This window comes from Dipodomys merriami, unplaced genomic scaffold, assembly GCF_024711535.1.
Source record: "Dipodomys merriami isolate MVZ:Mamm:240054 unplaced genomic scaffold, mDipMer1.0.p SCAF_5, whole genome shotgun sequence".
Lineage (NCBI taxonomy): Eukaryota > Metazoa > Chordata > Mammalia > Rodentia > Heteromyidae > Dipodomys > Dipodomys merriami.
In genome coordinates this window covers 25,040,217-25,065,260 of record NW_027206068.1, presented here as the reverse complement: position 1 = coordinate 25,065,260, position 25,044 = coordinate 25,040,217, and the positions used below count along the sequence as shown (strand labels likewise).

Sequence of the window (25,044 nt, the reverse complement as noted above, 5' to 3'; positions counted from 1 at the left end):
GATAGGGACAAAAGTGTTTTTTTCTTCCTTGCTATTGTTTCTAACGTATTTATATGGTACCATGTGATTTTTTTTTTGTTGTTTTGTATGTCCCTCCCCCATGGTATAACTCCTGTTATCACTGTATTTGATGTTGGTATAATTTGGGGAGGGGAAGGGAAAAAACAAAATGTTTAAATAGGGACACGGGCGGACCCATTGCAACAATGAGGTGTATAAGACGCTATGTCAAAAAAGGAACTTTACAATTTAGGGGGGTGGGGTGGGGTGGGGTGTAGTTGAGGAGGTGGGAGGGACGGGACGATAGGGGAAAAACAAAGGAGGAGGCAAAATGCTGGATAAGAAATGTACTCATTACCTTGCTCATGTAACTGTAACCTCTCTGTACAGTGTTTTCACAATAAAAAAATTATTTAAAAAATAGTGGCCCCATGGGAACCCTCTTTCTTCAGATATATTAGTGAAATCCACATTATATTTTAGGTGTTCAATTCGTAACATTAACTATTTTTTATCTGAATTGCAAAATAAAAGAGGAGTCAAAGTCGAAAAAGCTTCTCTTTTACCCAGATTTCTTTTAAACATCTACACCCCACATAGAAGAAAGATTGTGTCATTTTTTTCCTCTCTGACTGCAGACCTCTTACAACTATTCAAAATAAAGATACTACAAGTCTTAAATTGCAAATGAGCTAAGAGAATTGATTTACTAATGTCCATGATGCTTCCTCATATCAGCCTCCTATTAGTAGGTTGCCCAATGACTAGCCCTGTTGACAGTTTCATTTATTCATTCAACAAACATATATTAGGGTAATATACACCAAGCACTATTCTATGTGCTTGGGATGCAAAATCCCTGGATGTGAAGTTTACATTTACATAGGAAGATACAAACTGATAAAGAAAACCATGCAAATTTCTACCACTTTCCAAAACCTAGACCAAAATCCACTTTGTCTGTGATGACTTTAATAACCCCCCTGAGGTGAGATAGCCATGGCCACTTGTGCTCTGACAGCACTTTGTAACTGCTGAGACATTATACCAACCCATAGGTAATAAGGAATTGCTTCTGGACACATGCCTCTCTCCCCTATGCCTGACTCCTCAGTCTGTGACTTCCCTAGGTGTCTTCTAGTATATGAATGAGAATAACCACCCCCACACACACCACCATGCACACATTTGTTAAATGAATGAAAAAAAGATACTAAAATTTGCCACCACTTTTGACTTCTTCAAAGCATTCTGATTTATGTCATTTTATCTTGACATTAATCCAGAGATGAAAGGACAGTATTATGTCAGGAAGGAAAAATTAAAGCTCAAAGAGCTCAACTTGCCCAAGATTTCATGGCAGATTGAATTCCAGCCAAAGTCTCCTGACTCTTCACCCTATGCTCTTTCCATCAGACTGTGATGTTTCCTTCCATGAGGTTCTCACCAGGCTGCCAACACTAGCATTCCCTCACTGCACGCATTCTATGTTTGGGAAATTCAAACCCTTTGTGGCACTGTGGCCAAAGGCTGAACAAATCCCCAACAAGTGACTACTGTCCTTAGTTTTGATCATGACTCAGAGTTCCTGACAAAAGACCAAAGGACAAGAGTACCATTAAACTCACAGAATTAAAAAAAAATAGCATAGCCCAAATCAGGGCAAGGCAATATTGCCAAAAGTTAGTTCAAAAGATTCATTCAGACCAACGTAGTGTCTGGTACCTGTTACTGTAGCTACTCAGAAGGCAGAACTAATAAAGAGGTCTGAGGTTCTAGGACAGACTGGGCAAAAAGTTTGAGAAATCCTATCTCAATCAATGTAGTTGAGTATGGAGGTACAAACCTGTCATCTCAGCCACAGCAGAATTGTGAGCCAGGTTAGTTCAGGTAAAAGGTGAGAGTAGAAAGGCTAACATAACTTGAAGCAAAATTTCAAGTGGAGGCTCCCCTTCCATGCCTCCTTCCCACCCCCCGTCCTGTATCTGAAGGGTCTTATGCTTCTTTGTGTGGAACCTCAGTTCAAGGCTGAGCTTTCCAATCTTTGCTCCCTACATCACCCCATCCTCCCAAAGTGTCAGTGTTCCCCTACCCCTAGCTACCTCCTAGCTTCCCCTTCAACCTCTGGCTGTGCACACCTGCACAAGTCAGTACTTAGATGCCTATACAAATCCTGCCTGTGTGTTCTGGCTCTTTGCACAAGGATTTTGAGGTCTCCAGTACCTGAAACAAAGTCTTGAACCTGGCAACACTAAGTGTCAGCTGGAGTTGAGCAGCATTATCATCACCTGAAAGTTTACTAGAGATGCAGAATTTCAGGTCCAACAAACCTACTGTTATCTTTAGGTGACACAAGTACACATTCACTTGCCTTTCGATTTCTCATCCCTTTCAGAACAAGAAGAAACACAATAGGGTCCTTTAACCATAGGTCCAGAGCAGTAGTGCTGTTTCTATAACAATTTTTAAAGAATTTCCTAGCATACACACAATAATGAGCTGCATAAGGATGAGTGGTTGGGGGATGACATATATGGTGATGCTCCCATGAGATTATCAAAGAGCTGAAAAATTCCTGTCACCTAGTGACATGGTACCCATAATAATGCTGTACAATGTGCTACTCACATGCTTGTGGTAATGCTTGTGGAAGCAAACTACTGCCCTGTTAGTCATATAAAAGCATAGCAATGCAACTGCATACAGCCCATAATACTTGATAATCAACACTATGTTACTAGTTTATGTATTTACAATACTACCTTGTTCATCTCTCACTTAAATTTTAAAAATGTGAGTGAGCACGGCATGCTATTTGTGCTGCAGCATCACACATCTTATGTTTAATTGTTTGTTTTATTTGGAAATGTTTATACCAGAACAGTGAAATTAAACTTTAGAGACAATGGATATCATTAGCTTAGTTACCATCAGTTTATTATAAAAGGGAGATATGGAAATTATTTACATGATGAAAGATCTCAGAACTTCCATGGGATGGGCAGCTTCACAGGATGCCATTTTAGTGATGTATTCACTCTACATACTTCCCAAGAATGTCACCATCCCTAAATAAGAAATACTCCTTGTCATCTAGAACTACTTCGGTGCCTCCATATTCTGGGAGAAGAACTTTATCACCCACTTTCACACTAACTGGCTGAATCTCTCCACCCTTTCCTTTAGAGCCTGATCCCACAGCCACGACTGTGGCTTGCAATACTTTTCCTTGAGACTTTTCTGGAAGCATAATGCCTCCTTTGGTCACAGTTTCAGCTGCACTCTTTTCAACCAGCACTCGGTCAAACAGAGGAATGAACTTCCTAAATGCTTTTCCGGCCATGACTCTCCGTGGTCGCCACTCGGACTCTGCTCTCACGCCGACGCTGCAAGAAGAGACCATCTTATGTTTAATTGTATCTCTTGATTCAATTATGCCATAATGGACCTCCACCAGCTAGGTTTGTGTAAGTTCATTCTATGATGTTCCACAGTGACAAACAATGCACTTCCTAGAACATGTCCCTATTGTTTGTTAAGTGACCCATGATCATACTGGTAATCTACAAGTGCTGTTTCTTAAGCTTAAGGCTGTTCAGGAAATGGGATACCTGGTAAATTCAATGTCAGTTATTATTCAAGGGTATATGGATGGTTTTATATTAGCACTTAAACCTTGACCCACTGTTTTAATTTATACTCAATCCCTGGGAGGGTTCATCATGCAGCGCCTGAGAACCTACAGTCACATTTATTGACTGTCACTAGTATATAACAGATACAATGAATCTTTTCTAAAGGAGACTGTCCAGGGGACTATACAGAATGGTTAGTTTTAGGAAGTGTTTCTTGTTCTGATTTTTCTGTTGAAAATTCTTAAATATGTTGTCCAATTCCCTAAATAAGTGGTGTCTTGCCTTATTTCTTGCTAGAAAAGAAAGATCTTCAGAACCTGGAGGTTGTCACTCTGCCAGGCCCTCTACATTCCTGTGTTTAGGTCTGCTGATGAGCACTGCTTACATCAAGGCAAATAGGCTTATCCTGAGTCAACTGACTCAGACCTGAATAATGGTCATAGACCTTATAACTGCTCTGTGACCTTGGACAAGTCAGCCATTCTCTTAGCTAAAATCAAGTGGTACACTCAACATTTTTCCTATGTCTAAGAGTCAATATTTCCAGGGTAATACTAGAGTTGGAGGGAAAAGGAGCTAGGCATGTAATAGGACTGGCTTCTGAGCGTAGTGTCATTCTTCATCCCTGGGGTCACATTGGGCCAGCACGGGTGAGAACTGTATTGACAGCCCACATGCAAGTCCCTGAAAAAATGCTTAAAAATGAAGAATAACAGCATTGGGCCAGAACAGGATCCAGGATAGGCAGGTCAGAGAAACTGCCATGAGCCGAGCACATCAGTTCTGAGGTGACAATGATGTGGTAGATGGACTTTGTCACCACTGTCCCTCCTCCCAGTGGAGCTCAGATTCACTGGCAGAGACATATTGTTCCCAGTCTCTCTTCACAATCCAATGTATATCTACATGTCTCATTAGCATTTCTATACATTTTATATTTCTTAATTCAGTATTTAATATCAAATTTATATCTCTATAAGATTTCTTTCTTTTTGTTAACTCAGTCCCAATTTTTTTTCTCTTTTTCTGGGGCTTAAACACATGGCCTGGACACTGTTCCTGAGCTTTTCATGCTCAGGACTAGATTCACTTGTGGCTTTTCTGGTGCTTAATTGGAGATAGGAGTCCCATGTGGAAAATATATCAACAGAAATCCTTCAATCTGAAATAGAGAGAAAGGATGATGAAGAAAAATAAGCAGTCCCAGGTAGCCAGGAACAGCATCAAGCTAATTATCACAAATGCTATCATGGTCCCATAAAGAGAAAACAGAAAGAGAGTAAAAGTGTGGTAAGAAAGATTCTTGAAGAAATCATATCTGAAGGGAAAAACTGGGAGAATGTGAGGGAAGGGGTGACATTATCCAAAAGGAAATGTACTCTTTACCTGACTTACATAACTGTAACCCCTCTGTACATCAGCTTTACAATAACAATAAAAATACTTTAAAAAGAAGTAATATTTGAAAACAGTCAAGAAAAAGTTTAATTAGCTATAGTAAACTTGAAATCTTCATTATATCTGAAAACTACCTTCATCTTTGTGATGTAATTTTTAAATGAACCTAGAACATGTGTGTGTGTGTGCGCGCACGTGTGTGTGTGTGTGTGTGTGTGTGTGTGTGTGTGTGTGTGTGTGTGTGTGTGTATGTGCCAGTAGTACAAATTGAATTCAAGCCTCAATTCTTGCTCGGCTTATTTCACTGAAGATTAGTGCTCTACCACTTGAGCCATAGTTCTACTTCCAGCTTTTATATTGGTTAATTGTGGATTAAAAAGTTTCACAGATTTGTCTGCCTGAGTTGGCTTCAAACCATGATCATCAGATCTCAGCCTGAGTAGCTATGATTACAGGTATAAGCCACTAGCACCCAGCTTTTAGTAGGACTATTTTTTATAACAAATAATGTAAAAGGAAATTTTTTCTTCCTTCACCAGCTATATCTTTACTAAGTTGTTACAGGCCAATTCACAGTAACCATTTGACATGAGCCACAGTGGCAGCCAACTTTTCCACTAGTTGGGTTTCATCCTCTTTCAGCTTGCTCAGTAATGAATAAAGGTTTACTTATAATTAAAGACTTCCAGCTTCCCAAAGAAGGTAGAGTTACCTTTATACAAGAATTCCTTTCTGATTTCTCCACTTCTACCCAAACAAAAGTCTGAGCAGCAGCAACTGGTCACCTGGGTCCCCCTTTCCCTTTTGTAAACTGCTTGTGTCCTAAAATTTTATTCACCCAGAAGGTCAGAAGCTATGAATTCTACAGCTCTTTTAGTGTTCTGGGAACATTTTTAAAGTGTATCTGCTCACAGGATTTTTTTGGTCTACTGAATTGCTGTCTGAAACATTTCCTGACTTCAGCCAACTCAGAGAAACTTCAGTGTTCATAGAGTTTGCTATATGTTTAAAAATCACAGCAGCCTGTTATAATTCTACTTCAGGTGTTCTCTTGGTACCAGGGAACACTACAAATTCCCTAAGGAGATGGACAATACCATCAACTAGATGGTTGTCTTGAAGGTTCATTGTTCTCAAGCTAAAACTTACCTGTTACCATGGAAATAAAACAAAGGAGCTGCCCATTCTGGAAAAGGAAACAGCTTGGCATTCTTCCTTTCAATGGTTTTATGTTAAATGTGATAGATTTTTTTCTGCATGTTTGTGTGTGTATGGTGAAAATAAAAATCTTCCTTTTGAAAATGCAAGAGTTATCTAAGTAGCACATGGACCACCAACATCAAGCCAACTTTTAACAGTAATCATTTACATGTGTTTTAAAATTTGATTCATTTGGGACTGGGAAGGTGGTTAAGTGGTAGAGCACTTTCCTTGCATGCATGAGGCCCTGGATTCGATTCCTCAGCACCACATAAGCAAAAAAGAAAAAGCTGGAAGTGGTGCTGAAGAGCCTTGAGCTGAAGAACTGAGAGACAGCGCCCAGGCCCAGAGTTCAGGCCCCACGACTAGACCCAAACAAATAAAAAAATAAAATAAAATTGATTCATTTGCTTTTTGGTAATCCTACTGACTACAATGAGATCAGATTGTTTGGAGAATCTTAAAAACTGTATTCAATTAGTCAAGGATGTGTTCCGATCAACTGAAATGTGCTCTAAATCAGATTAGGCCATCCTTATTACCTAAATAGGATCTTCAGGGCACTGAAGCTAACCAATATTTCCCTTTGATGTTTGGGTCATAACTCATAATATGCAGAAACTAAAATTCCATCCCCTTATCATTTATCAAAGCAGGATAAAATAACAGTGCATATTAAAATCCCAAGTTAATGGAAAAGAGTCAGATTCCTTGAGTTAGCAGCTCAGATATGCAACTTAGCAGGTATTTTAACCTGTTACAGTCTCTAAGCCTCAGTTTGTCATCCATAAAATAAGCATAATGGTAAAAGGCCAAAGGTAGGCAAGCTATGACCCACAGCCCAAATGTACCCCAGCCTTCATTTTGTAAAGAAAATTTTCTGGGAACATGTTCCTGCTCATTCATTTACATGCTGTTTACAATTGTTTTTGGAGAGACGACACAGGCCATCAAATGCAAAATATTCAGAATCTGGCCTTTTTACAAGAAAAACACATTGCCAGCTCTGATACAAGGAAGCTCTGTGACTACTAAATATAAGATAACTCTGCATGGTTAAATAACCAGTAAATGTCTGGGATTGTTATTTATTAATAGAAATAACTTGTTAAAAATACATCTTTTATATATAATACTTCAGGACCATGGAGGAATTATCTTGGGATCAGTAAGCTGGGTCCCTTGCTTTTTGATGTGCTGGTGATGGAGGTGGCTGAAGTGGTGTGACTACAGGCAGGATGTGATGTGCAGCTGTCAGGGCAGGGAAGGGAACCCTGTGGGTTACAGACCGCAGCTGCCATGAGTCGGGTGGAGTCATCAGTTTCAAGTAACTGATACTCTGCCATTCCTTGAGGAAGGATCTGTTGGTCACAGGTGTGTGTGTGACACATGCATATTCATGACTAGATCTACTCCTAAGTATGCAGCAGGGATCAGAGAGATATTGCTTAGACAATGATGAGGCAGATCATTGTCTAGCCACAGACAAACCTATCTCCACTTTCCCAGGCAGTAACTAGTTTCCCAAGATGGATTTTGCTTGTCTAGAATCGGAATTAAGGAAGGTAGCCTCATACACAAAACTTTGAAAAACCAAGTTTAGTGCAACAAAATCTTGACTAACAATTCCAAATATTAAATATAATGAATCCAAACTGGATAATTTATCATAGAAGGAATTCTACTGTCCCTGTCTAAGAACATTTGCAAATAAACTTGAGTTAATCACCAAATGTTACAATGGTCCCTATAAGCTTTTCAATCAATCTTCACAAAGCCGTCTTTCCAATAAAATATTACCAAGATCTAGTGTTTACATAGAAATAGTGACTTTTCATATCCAAATGATGCTGCATGCTCTGATCCTGGCTACCACCTTACATATCATATCCAATCAATTAGTACCTCACTGCCTTATGCATTAAAGGGAATCTGTAACAATATGCAAAGTTAAAACAACCATGATTCAAAAGTATTCCCTGCTGGATGTTGGTAGATTCTCATCAGGATCAAAGCCAAGTCTATAGCAAGGATAAAGAGTGATCATCGGGAGGAAATCCCAAATTGGCAAACGGTTTATCTGTTAAAATGGAATCAATGAATCACACAAATCAAGGAGCTGTAAAGTTCTCAGCATTATTCCTGGTAATCTTCCTGCCAAGTCATTTCATTGGGATTATTTTAAACAATTAGGGGTTGTAGCTGTTCATTCAATGTCATACACAATACCTTCCTAGTCAGGGTCATTGCCCTGGAGGAGCATCCCAGCTAAGACAGGCAGGGGTGCCACTGGTGGAAATGAAAAGTGGCTATACACATCCAGCAAGCACACATTGAAAGGACAAGTGGGCAATGATTTTAGAGCCTATACTGTATTCAAAATCAAATCAAATTGATTCAAAGCTCTTAGAAATCCTGCTGACTGATCATTTTTAGCTTCAAAATGTTCCACAATAGTATCTTTTACTCTGCCCCACTAAAGCAGCATTCAGACTACCGTTGTCTGAGAGTTCATCCAAGGATTTGCTTTCTTCAGCATGAGTAAATATGAAGAGCCACATCATTTTTCATGTCAACAAGAACTTTCTGATTAGTAAGAAGCAGCAAATGTACTTGTGGAGACTTCAATAGATACAGACCTCTTAAGTTCCCAGGTAATAACAAATTACCACCACCACCACCACCACCACCACCACCACCACCACCACCACCCCGTCCCCATAGCAGCAGTGAAGTTGAAGTGAACTTTACTATTACCAAGAAGATTAATCACTTAAACTATGAATTTTATGTGTGGCTAAAAAAAATTATCTCAACAAATCCTAGACTTTCTGTATCTTAATTCAATGTATACCAACTTTTGAAATATCTGGTTTATATATACCTATTCCTTTAGTATATGAACTATATAAATATATAGACACAGACATAGAGAAACATGTAGATGTGGGGAAGCTGTATTGTTAATCTTTCTTTTTTTGGTAAGTGTTTCATTTAGAAACAGGTGAACAGGGGGCTGGGAAGGTGGCTCAGTGGTAGAGCGCTTGCCTTGCATGCCTGAGGCCCTGGGTTCCATTCCTCAGCACCAAATAAGCAAAAAGAAAAAAAAGCCGCAAGTGGTGCTGTGGCTCAAGTGGTAGAACGCTAGCCTTGAGCTGAAGAGCTGAGGGACAGCACCCAGGCCCAGAGTTCAGGCCCCAGGACCGGACCCAAAAAAAAAAAAAAAGAAACAGGTGAACAGGTACAGGCTTGGACTGTGATCTTCCTACCTTTTGCTTCCTGCAGGAGTTGGAAAAATAGACACTCAACATCACACCCAGTTTCTTCCCTCAGCTTATTCCATTGAGAGTCTTTTGAACTTATTCTGTCTTTGCCCATACATAACTGGGATCTTTCCAATTTCAGCCTCTCAAATAGCTAGGATGACAGGCATGTGCCACTGTGCCCAGCTTCTTTATATCAAGCTTCTAAGCATTTTCTGTCTATAAGTTGGGTGGATTTAAAATGACTTCATGCCTTATCCGTTTATAAGGTTGGTCATGGATAACACAGAAAATTACTGACACAAATGGAATTATGGCTTAAAATAAACACAATTAGATTTCAAAAATCTATTCCTGATTGCTAGTTTTTCATCACTGTAAGAAAATTCTGGACATAAACAACTTAAGGAAATTTATTTTGACTCACATTTCAGAGGTTCCAACCATCACGGTGGGAGGGTATGATGGTGAGCAGCTCACTTTGTGGTGGCCAGGAAGCAGAGAGAAACAGAGACAGAGACACAGAGAGAGACAGAGACAGAGTGCCTATGCTAGAGAACTTTCTCTACTTTCTACATTTATTTCATCTGAGCGCACAGCCTACAGGGTGGTGTCGTCCATATTCTGGGGAGATCTTGCTCACTTAGCCAATCATCTCTGGTACACCCTCAAAGATATATCCAGAAGGATGCTTTACTAATTTTTTCCTAGACATTTCTCAATTCAATCAAGTTGGAAATCAAGATTAGCTATCAACTAGCTTGAATATAATTGAAGAAAAAAGTATGTGCTGACTTTTCCATCCCGATTGTATCATACAGATTCAATTAGACCATCTATATTTTTTTGAAGGTTAGAATACAGTTTGAGCTTTGAAAAAGTTACATTTCACAGACCCAAGAAGGGTACCAATCTCTGAGTCCTTAGTATAAGACCACTTCATCTATTCAAAATCAAGTAGATACAGATGTCGTTTGGGGTATATGATATACACATATCCCTCAAACAAATTTTGTCAGAATGATATGGTGAAATAAGTATTGGTGTTTTCAAACTAATAACAACATAGACTTATATCACTGTTCTTTCTGCAGTTTCATTTAAATAATCATTTGATGAAGCTACATGCCCTTATAAGTCAGGGATGAATAATGAGAAAGTTTTGCATTCTATTTCATTTTCTAGCAAAGGAAAAGAAATACTTACGTAAATTTCCCAAAGCTATGTAGTATAGTGTTCCTAATTATAAGTATAGACCAGTATTTTGTGGTTATTTCATTAATCAAAACTTTCACATAACTTTGTACTCTGGATTTCTCTCAAACAGAGAACTACTGCCATGAAACCCAGCCCTATAACTCATTAACTAGTTAGGAATGGCCATGCACTACTTATCACATCTTGGACTATAAAGAAAACAACAAGGCTGGGAATGCAGCTTAGTGGTAGAGTGCTTGCCTAGAAAATATGAAGCCCTGGGTTTGATCCCTCAGCACCACATACACAGAAAAAGCCAGAAGTGGTGCTGTGGCTCAAGTGGTAGAATGCTAGCCTTGTGCAAAAGAAGCTCAGGGATAGTGCCCAGGCCCTGAATTCAAGCCCCAGGATTAGCAAAAAGAAAAAGAAAGAAAACAACAGATGTAAGTCCTTAATGATCAACAAAAGAGGGGAGAGAGTCATGTTTTAAGAGCGAAAGCAAGAGTGGCTCTGATCTGTTTCATGCCAGCCTGCTCAGTCTTGCTTTCTGTCCTGTTGCTTCACTACTGATTTTTTTTTCAAATGCACATGGTGGAAAGCAATCTCAGAAAGTGCTTAACTCAATCAATGTGCAGCCACCCAGACACTTCCAGAGGGAAATGACAAGCACCAGCTTCAGAGAGTGAAAAGGAAGGAAAGCCTTTTGTAAACCGGGAATCATCTGCCATGAGCACAACTAGAAAATTACAGAGGAACTCTACCAGGTCACAAAGGATCCTCAATGACAATTTCTTAAATGCTATCCTTCTAGATTAAATGATTTCATTTGCCTGCCCCTAATTTGGAATCAGGAAGCAAGTTATAATCTAGAGAATACAGGCATGAAATTCTGAATGTTTGATTTTTCCATGGTCTTGACTTTATTTATTTCTTCAAACTGGGCTGAGGATAAACCATCCACATATTCTCCAACAGATATTCTCCTGATAGTTTTGGCTTAAAAACACTGACAATATTCATATATTCAATCATTCATTCTTGCCCTCATTCATTCATCAAACATGAGACTCTCATCTACATTCCACCAGGGGAAATCAGAAAAGCAGCTCAGGCTTCTACTGGAACAGAACCAGGACAGGGTTTTCACAGTCAGAGACCAGGGGAATGCTGACAGAATTCTATATGAGCAAGGTCCAACCTAGATGTCTAGGGTTTTTTGTTTGTTTTCTCCCTTTCTCATGTGGGACTTAGCCTCTCTAAATTATCTAGAACAAGTGATTATCAAATCTTTCCTTACAGCTGAGGTACTATTCCTCACTGTCTTTCAGTGTACTTCTTCTCTAGCTTTTCTTTAGACTTATTTGCTCAGGTTTCACTGGGTATTATTGTGCTATGCTCTTTAGCTGTACCCAGTAAAATGCCCATCCAATGTTTCTGAAAAGTTGCTCTAGAAGTGAATTCTGATACATTTTGGGAGCTCAGTCACCATATACACCTTGTCCAAAGTGAAGAGTCTTGCTGGACATAAATAATCCCTCAAAGGGACTGGCTAAGTTTACAGCTTGATATAGATTGTTTTCTCAAACCAGGGCTAACTAGATATAAAGAAACACAATTCCTGGAAAGAAGGGCAATTTGGGTGAGAATTTAACTGTTTTCCACTGAAATAACTTTTAATTTTCCTTCTTAGGGAATTATTTCAATATATTTCTTCTAAATGGAAAAGTATTACCACTTTTCATTTTACTGGGCACTTTATGAGTTATTTCTATTTTATGACATCAAATTTCTTCAATGACCTGAAGTCCCATAAGATATCTTTAAAATATTTAGTGTTGGAATGTATAAATGGAGACTATTGTATAAATGGGGACTATTTTCTGTTAGTTAATCACCCATAAAATTTTTTAAATTTTTTCCCTTCTTTAATACTTTAAGTTATTGCCCTTACAATGTTCTTATCTTCATTCTCTCCTCATTATTTAAAATTTTCCTCACTTCTGCCATATGACACTTCTCCGAGATGTCACAATTCTCATTATCCACCTGAGCTTTCCTTGTATCTGAACACTCCCTTGTCTCTAATCTTCCATTCCAGCTCCCAGAAAATGGATTGGACCATAAACTCTCTCACTGTCTGCAGAATGAGTTCCCTCATTGCTCTAAATCAGCAATCAAACCTCTATACATCTTACCTCCCACTGTACTTTTGCATTAGGGCAAGTGTTACTAAATTATACAGAGATGTATATGTAAATTCACTGAACTAAAAAATACCCATTTCGGGGCTGGGAAGGTGGCTCAGTGGTAGAGCGCTTGCCTTGCATGCCTGAGGCCCTGGGTTCGATTCCTCAGCACCACATAAGCAAAAAAAAAAAAAAAGCTAGAAGTGGCGCTGTGGCTCAAGTGGTAGAGTGCTAGTCTTGAGCTGAAGAGCTGAGGGACAGCACCCAGGCCCAGAGTTCAGGCCTCACAATTGGAACCCCCTCCCAAAAAATACCCATTTCATCTATTCAAATGTAGTTTATTTGCAAATTTATGGGATATAAAGAATAAATAGATTTATGCATCACATCATATAAATTAATATAATCAATTCTGAAGCAAATGAGCTTTTGTTTGTATTACAGTATTATCCCTGGATTTCCTCTTGTTTTGTTCTTATTATTTTCATGTCAGTGTCATTTCTCTAAAAGAAATAGGTGTGTATATAGGTGTGTATGTATATATATATATATGTTTATGTGAATGCATGTACATACGTAAAATGGTTCATCATGCTAACACATAGGAACATAAGACTGCATCAAGTCATTTAAAGAATCAGTGATGCCAAAATAAAATGTGGGAAATTTTCAACTTTCCATTTCTCAGTTTTCAAATAATATAAATTTTTTATTTCCAACAGTAGTTTTATGCAGCACTAGTTACCTCCATTTTTAATTTTTTATTGTTATTGTAAAGGTGATGTTCAGAAGGGTTATAGTTGTATAAGTCAGGTAAAGCATACATTTTTTTTGACAATGTCACCCTTTCCCTCTCAGTTTTTCCCTCCCATTCCCACCTACAAGTTCACTTTCAACATAGTGTCTAGTACCCCCAGTTTAAAATTTTTAATTTACATTCCAGTAACCTCTATTTCCTGATAGCTGTTTCATTATTATAGTTTGATGTATAGCTAGCCTCCTCTACTGAAACATTTAAAGCTAGATGCTGCTTACTAAATTGAATGGTAAATTATTGCCATACTAAAAACTTCAATTACATATGACTGATAGACCCCCTACCAGAACCAGAATCCAAAATGACTCTTCTTAAATGTATATTCATATTGGGGGGGGGGAACATTGGCTAATCAACATTTATAAAAAAATTACCTTGCCACATATGAAAATACTCTACAGACAGTACCAAAACACTGTGGTATGATTTTAAAAGGGGTATGGGTTGGGCATTTGTGTATTCAACCAGATAGTAAAGACAAAAGCTGCAGAAGAGTTAAAAAGAGTATTTTCAATGCAATTAGAAGGGACAAATGCATCTGAGTGTATGCTAGACCCAGTTCTCCTCCCCTTAATTCGCACAGTCCAACATCTTTATGTGCTGTTCAGCATCAAACTGCACTTCCTACAGTTTCCAAACTTTTGTCAGCTAACTTGATGTTTACTGAGTGCCTTGCTTGGGCACTCAACATTTAGGGTATGCTATCCAGCGCTATGTTCGTTGTTCCAACACCATCTGTCACTTAAGCTTCCACAGATTCAAAAATTTTCTATTCAAACTAATCGACACAGCACTCAAACTGAAGCTATAATTCAAATTCCGACATGAAGCTTGAATTCCTTTTCAGCGTTCTTCAACTTTGACCCAAGTCTACCCCCCCCTCCTTCTCTGAAAAGGGCCAAGACAACAGCCCAGCAAGTGGGGCAGGCAAAACAGGCCTCCTTTGTTCACTTTTGTCCTTTCGGCTCTCTATTGAGGTAAGGGACTGAAAAGGCGCACCAAGCTTTGGAAGGCAGCAGTGTGCTCTGCTCACTCAGCTCACAAGCCATCCTCCCTCAAAGAACCAAAAATCTCCAGGATGAAACTCTTCCAACAGTCCACTCTTACCTTAAGGCAGAATTAGTGGAAGATTAGTACTTTTCCTCTCCCTTTCCTCTTCCCTTGAAAACAAATCTGTTCAGGGTGTTCTAACATGAGTGTGTGATGTTTCTCAAACACAAACACACACACACACACACACACACACACACACAGAAACCCACATGGTATAAATCGTACTATTCAAATGCCAAAGGCATCTCAGAGTGGCAGGGAATTAGCTTTAAAGTTGAAATTTGAAAAAAAATATCATCACCCTGAATACATATACTGAATTTTTTGAATGTTTCAGCCCACTTGAGAAAGATAAAGCAAATTCATTGCATATTACCCAGTAGAAGTCCTCCTACAGGATTCCCTCAGATCATCGTGGGAATAGATTTTTCTGGTTATAGTGGATTTTGAGCCAATATACCATGCACATCATAAAAGTTAAATATATATGTATGTGAATATATATATATTCAAAGTACTATTCTAGCCCTTTCTTATAGTAAAAAAATGTTTAAATGATCATTTTTACCTGATAGTAATTAATACTTCTTTAGTCCAATGTGAACCAAATTATGCTTTAGCACAGGGAAATCCAGAAGAAAATTAGGAAGTGCATAATCCAAGATAGAATGTGTCATTCCTGCATGGTGTTAAGCATTCAGGCAGTGTGTGCAGCAGAGGGATATTAGTTTGTTGTCAATGTGTGTCCATTACCACCAGTATTTCTTATATTCCCTAGCTTTGTAGTCATTTGAGGGAAACTCTCCCTCAGACTGTTAATTTCTTTTTTCTAATTTGGAATTCCAATCTAGTAGGCCAGCAAAATAGGTCAATTAAATTGACACCACATCCTTTTTATCAGCTCAGCTAAGCAATTATAATTGGGTGGTGAAGGTTTATGCTGTCATCTTTGAAGATTCAATGGTAGGGAGAAATGCCCAATTCAGAACTGTATAACTCCAGGGCATCCCTAAACATTCAGCGGAAGGAATATTCCTATCTATTTTCATACCAGGCAAATTTGCTGCTAATGTGGATTAAAAATAATAATGTCCTTTTGAGGCAATAAAACAAAAACAAAAAATATACTAATTTATTCTATTCTTATAGCAAAAGCTTTTTGGCACAGATCACCCATAGACGTATATGCTCCAATTCAACATTGTAAAAAGTCAATATTCATGGTTACAATGGATGTCCATAGAATCTACTTCATGCTCTGCACAAACTATGAGATCAGACAATACGTTTGGGAACCTGTGTGTCTTCTAATTAATGAAAGTTAAGCCAGAAAGTTAAAAGATTTTGTGAATGACTTGTCCATAATATAAGGCATTTTTATTTATAAGTTTAAAGAGTAAAAATAACAGCATTTCATACACATTGTGATGGCTATTTGCAAGAAAACAGAAAGTAACAAGTGTTGGCAAAGATGTGTAGAAATTGGAATCCCTGTACACAGTTAGTGAGAATGCAAAATGATGCCACTGGTACAGAGAACAGTATGGTGGTTCTAAAAACCAAACAAATAGCCAGGTACCCATGACTTATGCCTGTAGTCCTAGCTACTCAGGAGGCTGAGATCTGAGGATCACCATTCAAATCAACTTGGATAGGAAAGACCACAAGACTCGTATGTCCAATTAACAACCAAAAAACCAGAAGTGGTGCTGTGGCTCAAGTAGTATCCTTGAATGAAAAAGCTAAGGAACAGCACCTGGGCCCAAAGTTCAAGCCCAAGGACAGGACCAGCACACACACACACACACACACACACACACACACACACACACACACATACATACACACACACACACACACACACACACACACAAATACAATGACTATATGACCATATGAGTCTAATTTCTGGGTATATACACAAAATAATCGAAAGCAGCAATGATCCCAACAGGTAAATATATCCATATTCATATCAACATTCTACAATCAGTCACCAGATGGAAGCCACCCAGGTATACATGAGAAGAACACATAGACAAAATGTGATATATACACAGAATAAGATATGTATGCAAGGGAAGAGGATTCTGACACATAGAAAAAAGTTGAAGACATATGTCTTCATATGTCACAGAAAGATAAATACGTGATTTTACAACAAAACTTACTAAAGGAAATCAAGTTCAGTGAGACAGAAGATAGGATGGTGGCTGCCAGAGCCTGGAGAGAAAAAGGATAGGAATTATTGTTTAGAAGTTACAGTTTCAGTTTTAAGAAGTTCTGGAGCTGGGCATGGTGGTACATACCTGTAATCCCAGTTACTAAGAAGACAGAGATAGAAGGACCTTGGTCCAATGTCAGCCCAGGCAAAAAATGTGAAGTCCTATCTGAAAAATAACAAATAACCAAAAGCAAAAGGGCTTGGAAGAGGCATGGCTCAAGGGGCAGAATACCTGTCTAGCAAGCACAAGGCCCCATGTTCAAACCCTACTACCTCCAAAAATAAGTTCTGGAGGTGGACAATGGTGATGGTGGCCCACAATGTGAAGGCACTTAGTGGCACTAGACAATATATTGTAAGGAGGTTCAAATGGCAAATTTATATGTTTTACCAGAAGAAACAACAATAACAACATTAACTCAGGAAAAACATCACATTTTATATAAGTATTTTATATTTGCTCTCCATTCAAAGACAACCTGATAATGAAAGACTTATAGTACCTAAAGCTGGAGTCAGGCCTTTCTCACATTTTCCTCCTTCATACAGCCATTTCTTCCCATTTTGAGAGGGGAAACCTATCATCATTTGTTGTTCTTGTTACTTTTTCTTCATTCTTAGAAACTTCAATCCAAGCATGGTGGATGCAGGCATGTAACCCAAAACCTTGGGAAACTGAGGCAGGAAGACTGAGCTCAAGGCACAAAACACCTTGCCTTGGAAAGGAAAAGAAAAGAAAAGAGTGTGGAGAAGGGAAGAGGAGAGGAGGGGTGGGAAGGGAAAGGGAGAGGTGATTTATGACTAATCTCATCTACTTGCTAGTCAGAGATCAGGAGGTTGTAGGCCAGCTCCAGACAATAAAATTAGCAAGACCTCAACAACAATAAAAGCTGTGCATAGTGGCACATACCTGTCATCCCAGCTACACAGGAAGTCCAAGTAGGAGGATCACCATTCAGGCCAGCCAGTGGACCCAATCTCAAAAATAATTAAAGCAAGAAGAGCTGAAAGGCAGGGTGCTGGTGGCTACATCTATAATCCTAGCTAATCAGGAAGCTGAGATCTGTGGATTGTGGTTTGAAGCCAGCCAGGCAGGAAAGGCCCTAAGACTCTTATCTCTATTTAATTCCAATAAAAACAGGAAGTGAAGCTGTAATTCAAAGTGGTAGAGAGCTAGCCTTGAGTAAAAAAATGCTCAGGGACAGCACCAGGCTCTGAATTCAAGCCCCAGGACCAACAACAAAAGAAGAAGAAATAGAAGGAGCAGGAGGGAGAGGGGGGAGAAGAGAAAGAAGGAAAACAGTGAACATATGGTTCAAGTGATAGAGCACTCCCTAGCGAGCTGAAGGGCTTCTAGTAGTACCCCCACCCACAAACAAGAGAAGAAAAAAAGGAAAGAAATGCCATTCAAATTCAGAGAAGCAGAGAACAGAATGATAGTTCCCAGGGTCTAAGGCTAGGGTGTGGGTAGGGTGTGGGAGATGTTGGACAGAGGATACAAAGTTTCAGATAGTGAGGGGGAATAAATTCTGGAGATCTAATGCACAGTATGATGACTGTGGTCACTAATAATTTATTGCATTTTTGAAATCTGCTAAGACAGTAGGTCTTAAACTTTTTACTACTTGAAAAGATAATGCATGTTGTTGGTGGGAGTGTAAACTTGTTCAACCACTTTGGAAAGCAGTATGGAGGTTCCTCAAAAGACTCCACATAGAGCTCCCCTATGACCCAGCAATCCCACTTTTGGGCATTTACCCAAATGCTTACAAACAAGACCACACTAAAGCTACCAGCACAACTATGTTTATTGCAGCATTATTTACTATAGCTAAGATATGGAACCAACCCAGATGCCCCTCAGTAGATGAATGGATCAAGAAAATGTGGTATATATACACAATGGAATTCTATGCCTCCATCAGAAAGAATGACATTGCCCCATTTGTTAGGAAATGGAAAGGCTTGGAAAAAATTATATTAAGTGAAGTAAGCCAGGCCCAAAGAAACATAGGTCCCATGGTTTCCCTTATTTGCAATAACTAGTATATGTCTGAGTCAAGCAGAAAAGGTCTGATAAGGCAAAGTTAGGGAAATGAACCCTAAGATATGAATTCAAATGTTTTTTTTTTCTTTCATGCGACTGTTTCTAACACATTTATAAGATTATTTCTTTGTTGCTTTGTATGTCCCTCCCCCACAGTATAACCCCTAAATAAAAGAAAAGATAATGCATGAAGTGATAGATATATTCATTAGTTTATGATAATCATTTCACAATATATACCTAGGTCAGAAAATCAAGTTGTATACCTTAAATATCTGCAATTATAACTCAAGATACCTGGAGTCAGAGAACCTCAGCCTCTGATGCCAAATGAAGCTTTAAACCAAAGGAGTTTTCATTCACTAGAGCAGACAATGAGTTAAATAAAACAAACCACTGTATTCCTGCCCTTAGCTTCCAGTTTCTCTCTTCTGTCTTTTTTGTTTGTTTTTAATTTTTAATTGTTATAAAGATTATAAAGGGGTTACAGTTATGTAAGTCAAGTAAGAGTACATTTGGGGTTGGGAAGGTGGCCTTGCATGCATGAGGCCCTGGGTTTGATTCCTCAGCACTACATAAGCAGAAAAAGCCAGAAGTGGTTCTGTGGCTCAAGTGGTAGAGCGCTAGCGTTGAGCTGAAGAGCTGAGGGACAGTGCCCAGGCCCAGAGTTCAAACCTCCCAACCAACCAAAAAAAAACAACAAAAAAAAAGATTACATTTGTTTTTTTGACAATGTCACCTCCTCCCTTGCTCTCTCCTCTCTGCCTGGAAAGTTCAGGATTCCTTCTGGCAGGAAAATACTACATTTTAAAAATAGCAAATAGCTAGATGTTTTAAGTAAACCTCAGTCCTTTTTAAATCACTTCCTCTTCACAAGCATCTGAGAGTGAAGGCTGACCAAGAGCATATAGAAAGTTTTCCATGGGAGAAAAAGACATGAGGAGCTCTGTGTTCCAGTTCTATTTGTTCTGGTTGCCATTCTCAGAAAGGAACTGTCCTTTAGAAATGTAGGTGAGCAGAGTAGGTGAGTCTGTTCAAGGTACAATGTATGCATACATGCATGTGTCAAAATGAAACACCCTTATAGACTTAATTGATGCTAATAAGAATATGGAAAAGAGACAGAAAAAAAATCCATTCTCTGGAGCTGGGTAGGTGGGTCAGTGATAGAGTGCTTGCCTCACATTCATGAGGCCTTGGGTTCAATTCGTCAGCACCACATAAACAGAAAAGGCCAGATGTGGCACTGTGGCTCAAGTGGTAGGGCACTCGCCTTGAGCTGGAGAGCTCAGGGACAGCACCCAAGCCCAGAGTTCAAGCCCCACAACTGACCAAAAAAAAACAAAAACAAAAACAAAAACAAATCCATTCTCCTTGATGGTGCTCACGTGGTATAATAGGTGATAAAGGATGTTCTGTCCTTCTTCTGGTTGTATAATACATAAAAAGTGGGGAAATTAACCATGTACAGTGGCTATATGGGAGATAAAGGCCTGGAGATCCAGGTTCAAGGCTGTCCCAGACAGAAAAGTTCAGGAGACTTCACCTCAACCAATGGCTGGATGTGGTGGTACATACATAACATCCTCATCAACACAAGGAAGTACAAGTAAGAGGATCACAGCCTAGGCTGGCCTGGTCATAAAGTAAGACCCTATCTTACAAATAACCAAGGCAAAAAGGGGGTGGAGGCATGTTTTAAATGGTAAAGGATCTACCTAGCAAGGGCAAAGCCCTGAGTTCTCCTACCCCAGTAGGAGAAACCAAGAAAGAAAGAGGTGGGAGAGAGAGGGGGAGAAAGAGAGAAGGAGGAGAGGAAAACATAGAACAATATGGAATTCCAGTGGAAACAATTCTTGGAGTTCTCAACCAGGCAACAACATTAAGAAGTATAGGGTTACACAACATGAGTGCTAATGTAGAGGAGATACAAAAAATACCTTCTTGTTAGAACAAGAAGGGAGTGAGGAAGGGAGGGAAGAAAGGATGGAGGGAGAAGGAAAGGGGAGAGATAGGGGAAGGGGAAAAATAAGGGCTAGAGGAAGAGATCAGATTTCAAAGGCTGCAGTTCAGATCTTGTGATGACTCATCTTGGCGAGAATACCAGGGTGAATGACAGTCTGTAGTTGCCCCTCAGGAGAATAGTGACTAGTAGGAACCACAAGGGGGCTTTCTTAGAAGTCCATTGCAATTTGTTCTGGAATTTAAGTGCCGTTTACATCAATGTGTTCAGTTTATGCAACATCATAGAGTTGTTCGTTTACATAAAAAGTGTCGGAGTGGAAATATAGGGTAATATAGTCATGGATGATAAAATTAATATTAACCTCCAATCCCAAGGACAGAAACTGTTCTGCCCATCATCTTACCCTGTGTTTAGAATAAGAAGCCATGCATTCAGCGATATCTATGAATTGATCTCTTTAGAGAAAAGCTACTTAAATATCTATTCAATGGTTCCTCTGCACCTACAGAATTCTACAGATTCTATTCAACCACTTACTTATACAAAAGCATTATATGAAGAGATGCTTAAGGAAATGGTCTACAAGCCAGGTAGGTAGATGCTCACATGCTCTGACACATACTTCCAAAGAGCACTCACACCCAGCCATTATTGTCACCACTGTGACAATATCTATAGATGGCTTGATTTTCATTTACTGTCATTGCTGCAGTAACGATGATGCAGTGTGTGGCACTGGCATTTGCTCCAAGACAACATCACTACCCTGATTTACAGAATCAGGCAACCTCTCATCCCCATTGCTCTCCTTCTGAAATGCAAAGGATTAGATACAATGTTGCCTGTGTTCTATTACAGCTCTATAATTCCAGGAATATGTGAAATGCTTAGCAACCTTCCTGTAATAAAGTAGAAAGAAGATCATGAGTCAGTAGGATTACAAATGCAACATGAACCCATTTTTCCAATTGATTAATTATAATAACTCTAAAAACCTATGCTAGAAACAATCGACTTCCCTTTCACACAAATTCTTCTCTTCTACTAGTCCATGTAGAGTATTTTTGCAAATGTGCCACACATGCCCATATATTTAAGGTACTGAGTGCTTTTCTAGGTTTGTGTGCTAGGATTTTATTCAAATTCAGCCTCCAATTGGAAGAAAAACTCTTCTGCAGTCAAAGCAACCTATAAAGAGCTTTCAGGATTATGCGACTAAAATAGAAACACTTCCTTTTCTTTTTTTAAAGTTTCATTAAAAGTATGATGTGCTAGGAACATCTCTATAATTACAGGGGGTTCTGTTTCCAAGAACGCTGTCGTTACTATTATGAGTTGGATTATGGGTTAGCAACCCGCACACTTAAAAGCTAACAGGAATAAAAGAACCTGTAAAGGAATTAGGGACATCAGTAGAGAGGGGTCAGAATTAAATAGGCTTGTTGTATTGCACCTTCTTGGTTTAGAACACTGAAGTTTTAGGCTAAATTAATTATAAGCTTCCAAAAAAAACCACATTGGAGAAAGTTTCATGCTCTATCTCAGCCAGCGTTTCCTAATTTTTAAAATAGTGTTGCTGTGGGAATGAAATTAGATGCAACTTAAAGCTCTCAAAGAAATGTTCATCGAGAGTCTCATTCAGTAGCAAGTATCCAGTTGCCTACATCCAGTTTGGCACTTCTAGATGGTCTCACTCACTCCCGATCTATGATCACAGGGAGGGGAGCAGTTCCACACCAATGCCACTCAGCCCAAGCCGCTTTGTAAGCAGTGGCCGCCGTGCTCCTTCTCCGAACAACCCCAGGGGGAGCTCCTGATGCAGAACCAACGCCGCCTGCCCCTTGGCACTCAGCTCCATCTCCCCCTGCAAGAGAAAGGGCCCAGCGGCTCAGACCGCACTGGGGAGCATTTGCCTTCCGGGACCAAGGAGGGCAGGAACGTTTCCCTCCCAGGACAGCTCTCTGCCTTTCTTTCCGCAGGTCTTTGGAGCCGCTGGCACCTACTGTGGCGGGGCTGGCAAGAGACCCCTTCGCCCGGCGACCTCCGGCGGTGTCCGCCTGGGTCCCCGCCGCTACTCGGGTGGGAGGTGACCCGCAGGCCGGAGGGGAAAGGCCTGCTCCGAAGCCGCTGGCGCCCCGGGAACTCTCCTCCAGCACCTGCTACCCGAGAACACCTCTGGGAGAAATGCCGGCTGGCTGGCTCACCCCATAGCGACATCCAGACCCCCCTCTCCGAGCTCTGGCAGGGGACCAGGAGGCTGCGCCCGCCCGCGCGGCGTGGAGGGGACCCGGGCGGCGCCCGGGCAGATGGCGCTCGGAGCTAGCTGGATGCTGGAGCGCGGGCAGTCACTCCTGGCTCCACACAGCCTCCCTCGGCCACGCTGCGGCCCGATCTCAGCACCGGGAGCCTGGGCAAGAAAGGGGGATCTTTCCAGTCCCAAGCCCCGCGCACCAACCCCAGGTCCCAGTCCTCCGAGGCTGGGTGTGGTGCAGGCACCGCTGGGCCCACACCTGTAGGCCAATAAAAAGCCCCCTCCTCAAGTATCGCCCACGCCGGTCCTCAGTGTCTCCAGATGCCCGCTGGTTTCGAGTCTGCTCCGAAGCGGCGAGAGCGGAAGAGAGCGGTCGGTCTCGCCCCCCCCCCAACCTGAACTCGGGGATCCGCGCAGGTGTAAGCGCACCCGAACAAAGCCCACGCCCAGATGTGACCATGGGGACCGGAACGCGCACACGGCCGGGCGCGTCGGGATGGGTCCCCGCGCGCTCCGCGCCCACCTGCGCCGGGCCGCGCCCCCCTGCGCCCACCCTGCGGGTCTGAGCCCCGGCAGCCGCTGCACGCGCAGCTGCCCACAGCTAGACTCCAGCAGGGCTTCCCGGAAAGCGTGGGGGGCGCGGGCGCGGAGGCAGAAGTTGGCCGCGGACCGGAGGAGGTGGCGGGTGCCCTCCCGGCCAGCCGGCACTGCTGTGTGTGCGCGGTGCCCTCGCCGAGGTGCCGGGTCCCCAGCTCCCCGATTTCTCTAGCTCGGCCCCCGCGGGCTGTGTCCCAAGACTAAGAAGGGAGAAAGGCGTTGGCGACCTGTTTTCGTCCCTCGGGGCGGACGCCTGCCAGACCGCAGAGCACGACGCGGTTGGACCCACCCCCCCGCCCCCGAGCCGGTGTCCCGATGACAACGCAGTGGCCTCCCCGCGCCCTCCCGCGCCCGCCTCCGTCGGAGCCGGACCGAGGGTCTCCCCCACACGCGTGCACACCGAGCTACTCACGTTCTCGCGCCCCTCGTCCACCACTCCGGACTCCCGGACCCTGAAGCGCGGACAGAGGTCGTGGGTGTCGGCAGAGCCGTCGCCTCCGGCTGCCCGAGCGGAGTGGCCGCGGCCGCTGTCCCTCGCGCCCGCGCCTCAGAGACTAGGACTGCGGCGCGCGTCCGCGGGCGACCCTGGAGAGGCGAAGCTGGCCCCGCGCCCGCGCGCGCCCCCGCCCTCCGCGCCCGCTCCGCGGCGTCGCGCTCCCGCCCCGCCCGGCTCGCCTGGGCGTCCTCGCCGCCTTGCGCGCGCCCCCCCCCCCCACGCCTCTCCCGAGCCCGCCCGGCCCACCTCCCACCCCTCCCCGGCGGCGGCCGCGGCAGCGAATGGGCTCCGGCCCTGGGCGCCTCCCGGCCCTGGGTGGCCCCTCACCTGAGCAGCGCGCCACCAGCCTCCAGGGCATTTGCGAGCGTGTGCGGCGGGCGTGGGAGGAACCGAGAGGACGGGAGTGGTCCGGGGACTCGGGTGACTTGGATGTCCCAGGAAGAAAAAGAAAGGGGAGGGTGGTTTTTAAATGTCCCTCTCCCCCAGGTTTAGGCTTCTGTGGGAGGTCTGTGGTGCGCGATATTATACATATTATATATATTATATTATATATATACTCTCTCCTCTTCCTCTCTTCTGTCTCCTCTCCTCCTCTCTCCCTCTCTCTTCCCCTCCTCTCTCTCTCCCTCTTTCTCTCTCTCCTTCTCCACCCCCCCACACTCTTCCCTCTCTCCTTCCCTCCTCTTCCTCTTCTCTCCCTCTCTCTCCTCCCCC

General features: G+C 41.9%; 1 protein-coding gene and 1 pseudogene across 22 annotated transcripts in view; both read right to left on the bottom strand.

Moving 5' to 3' along the window:
• The window catches only part of Nrcam (neuronal cell adhesion molecule), a 278,315-nt gene extending 253,522 nt beyond the window's left edge, over positions 1-24,793 (bottom strand). For 8 of the 22 annotated variants that reach the window (XM_069996200.1, XM_069996199.1, XM_069996204.1 and 5 more), the window contains exon 1: positions 24,247-24,402. The gene's annotated coding sequence lies outside the window, so the exon portion shown is untranslated. Of the gene's footprint in view, positions 1-24,246; positions 24,403-24,657 lie in introns of those variants that run through there. The other 14 variants (XM_069996210.1, XM_069996209.1, XM_069996214.1 and 11 more) reach the window with 3 other exon arrangements.
• On the bottom strand, positions 2,149-3,470 carry LOC138810071 (10 kDa heat shock protein, mitochondrial pseudogene; annotated as a pseudogene).
• Positions 24,794-25,044: the final 251 nt, after the last annotated feature.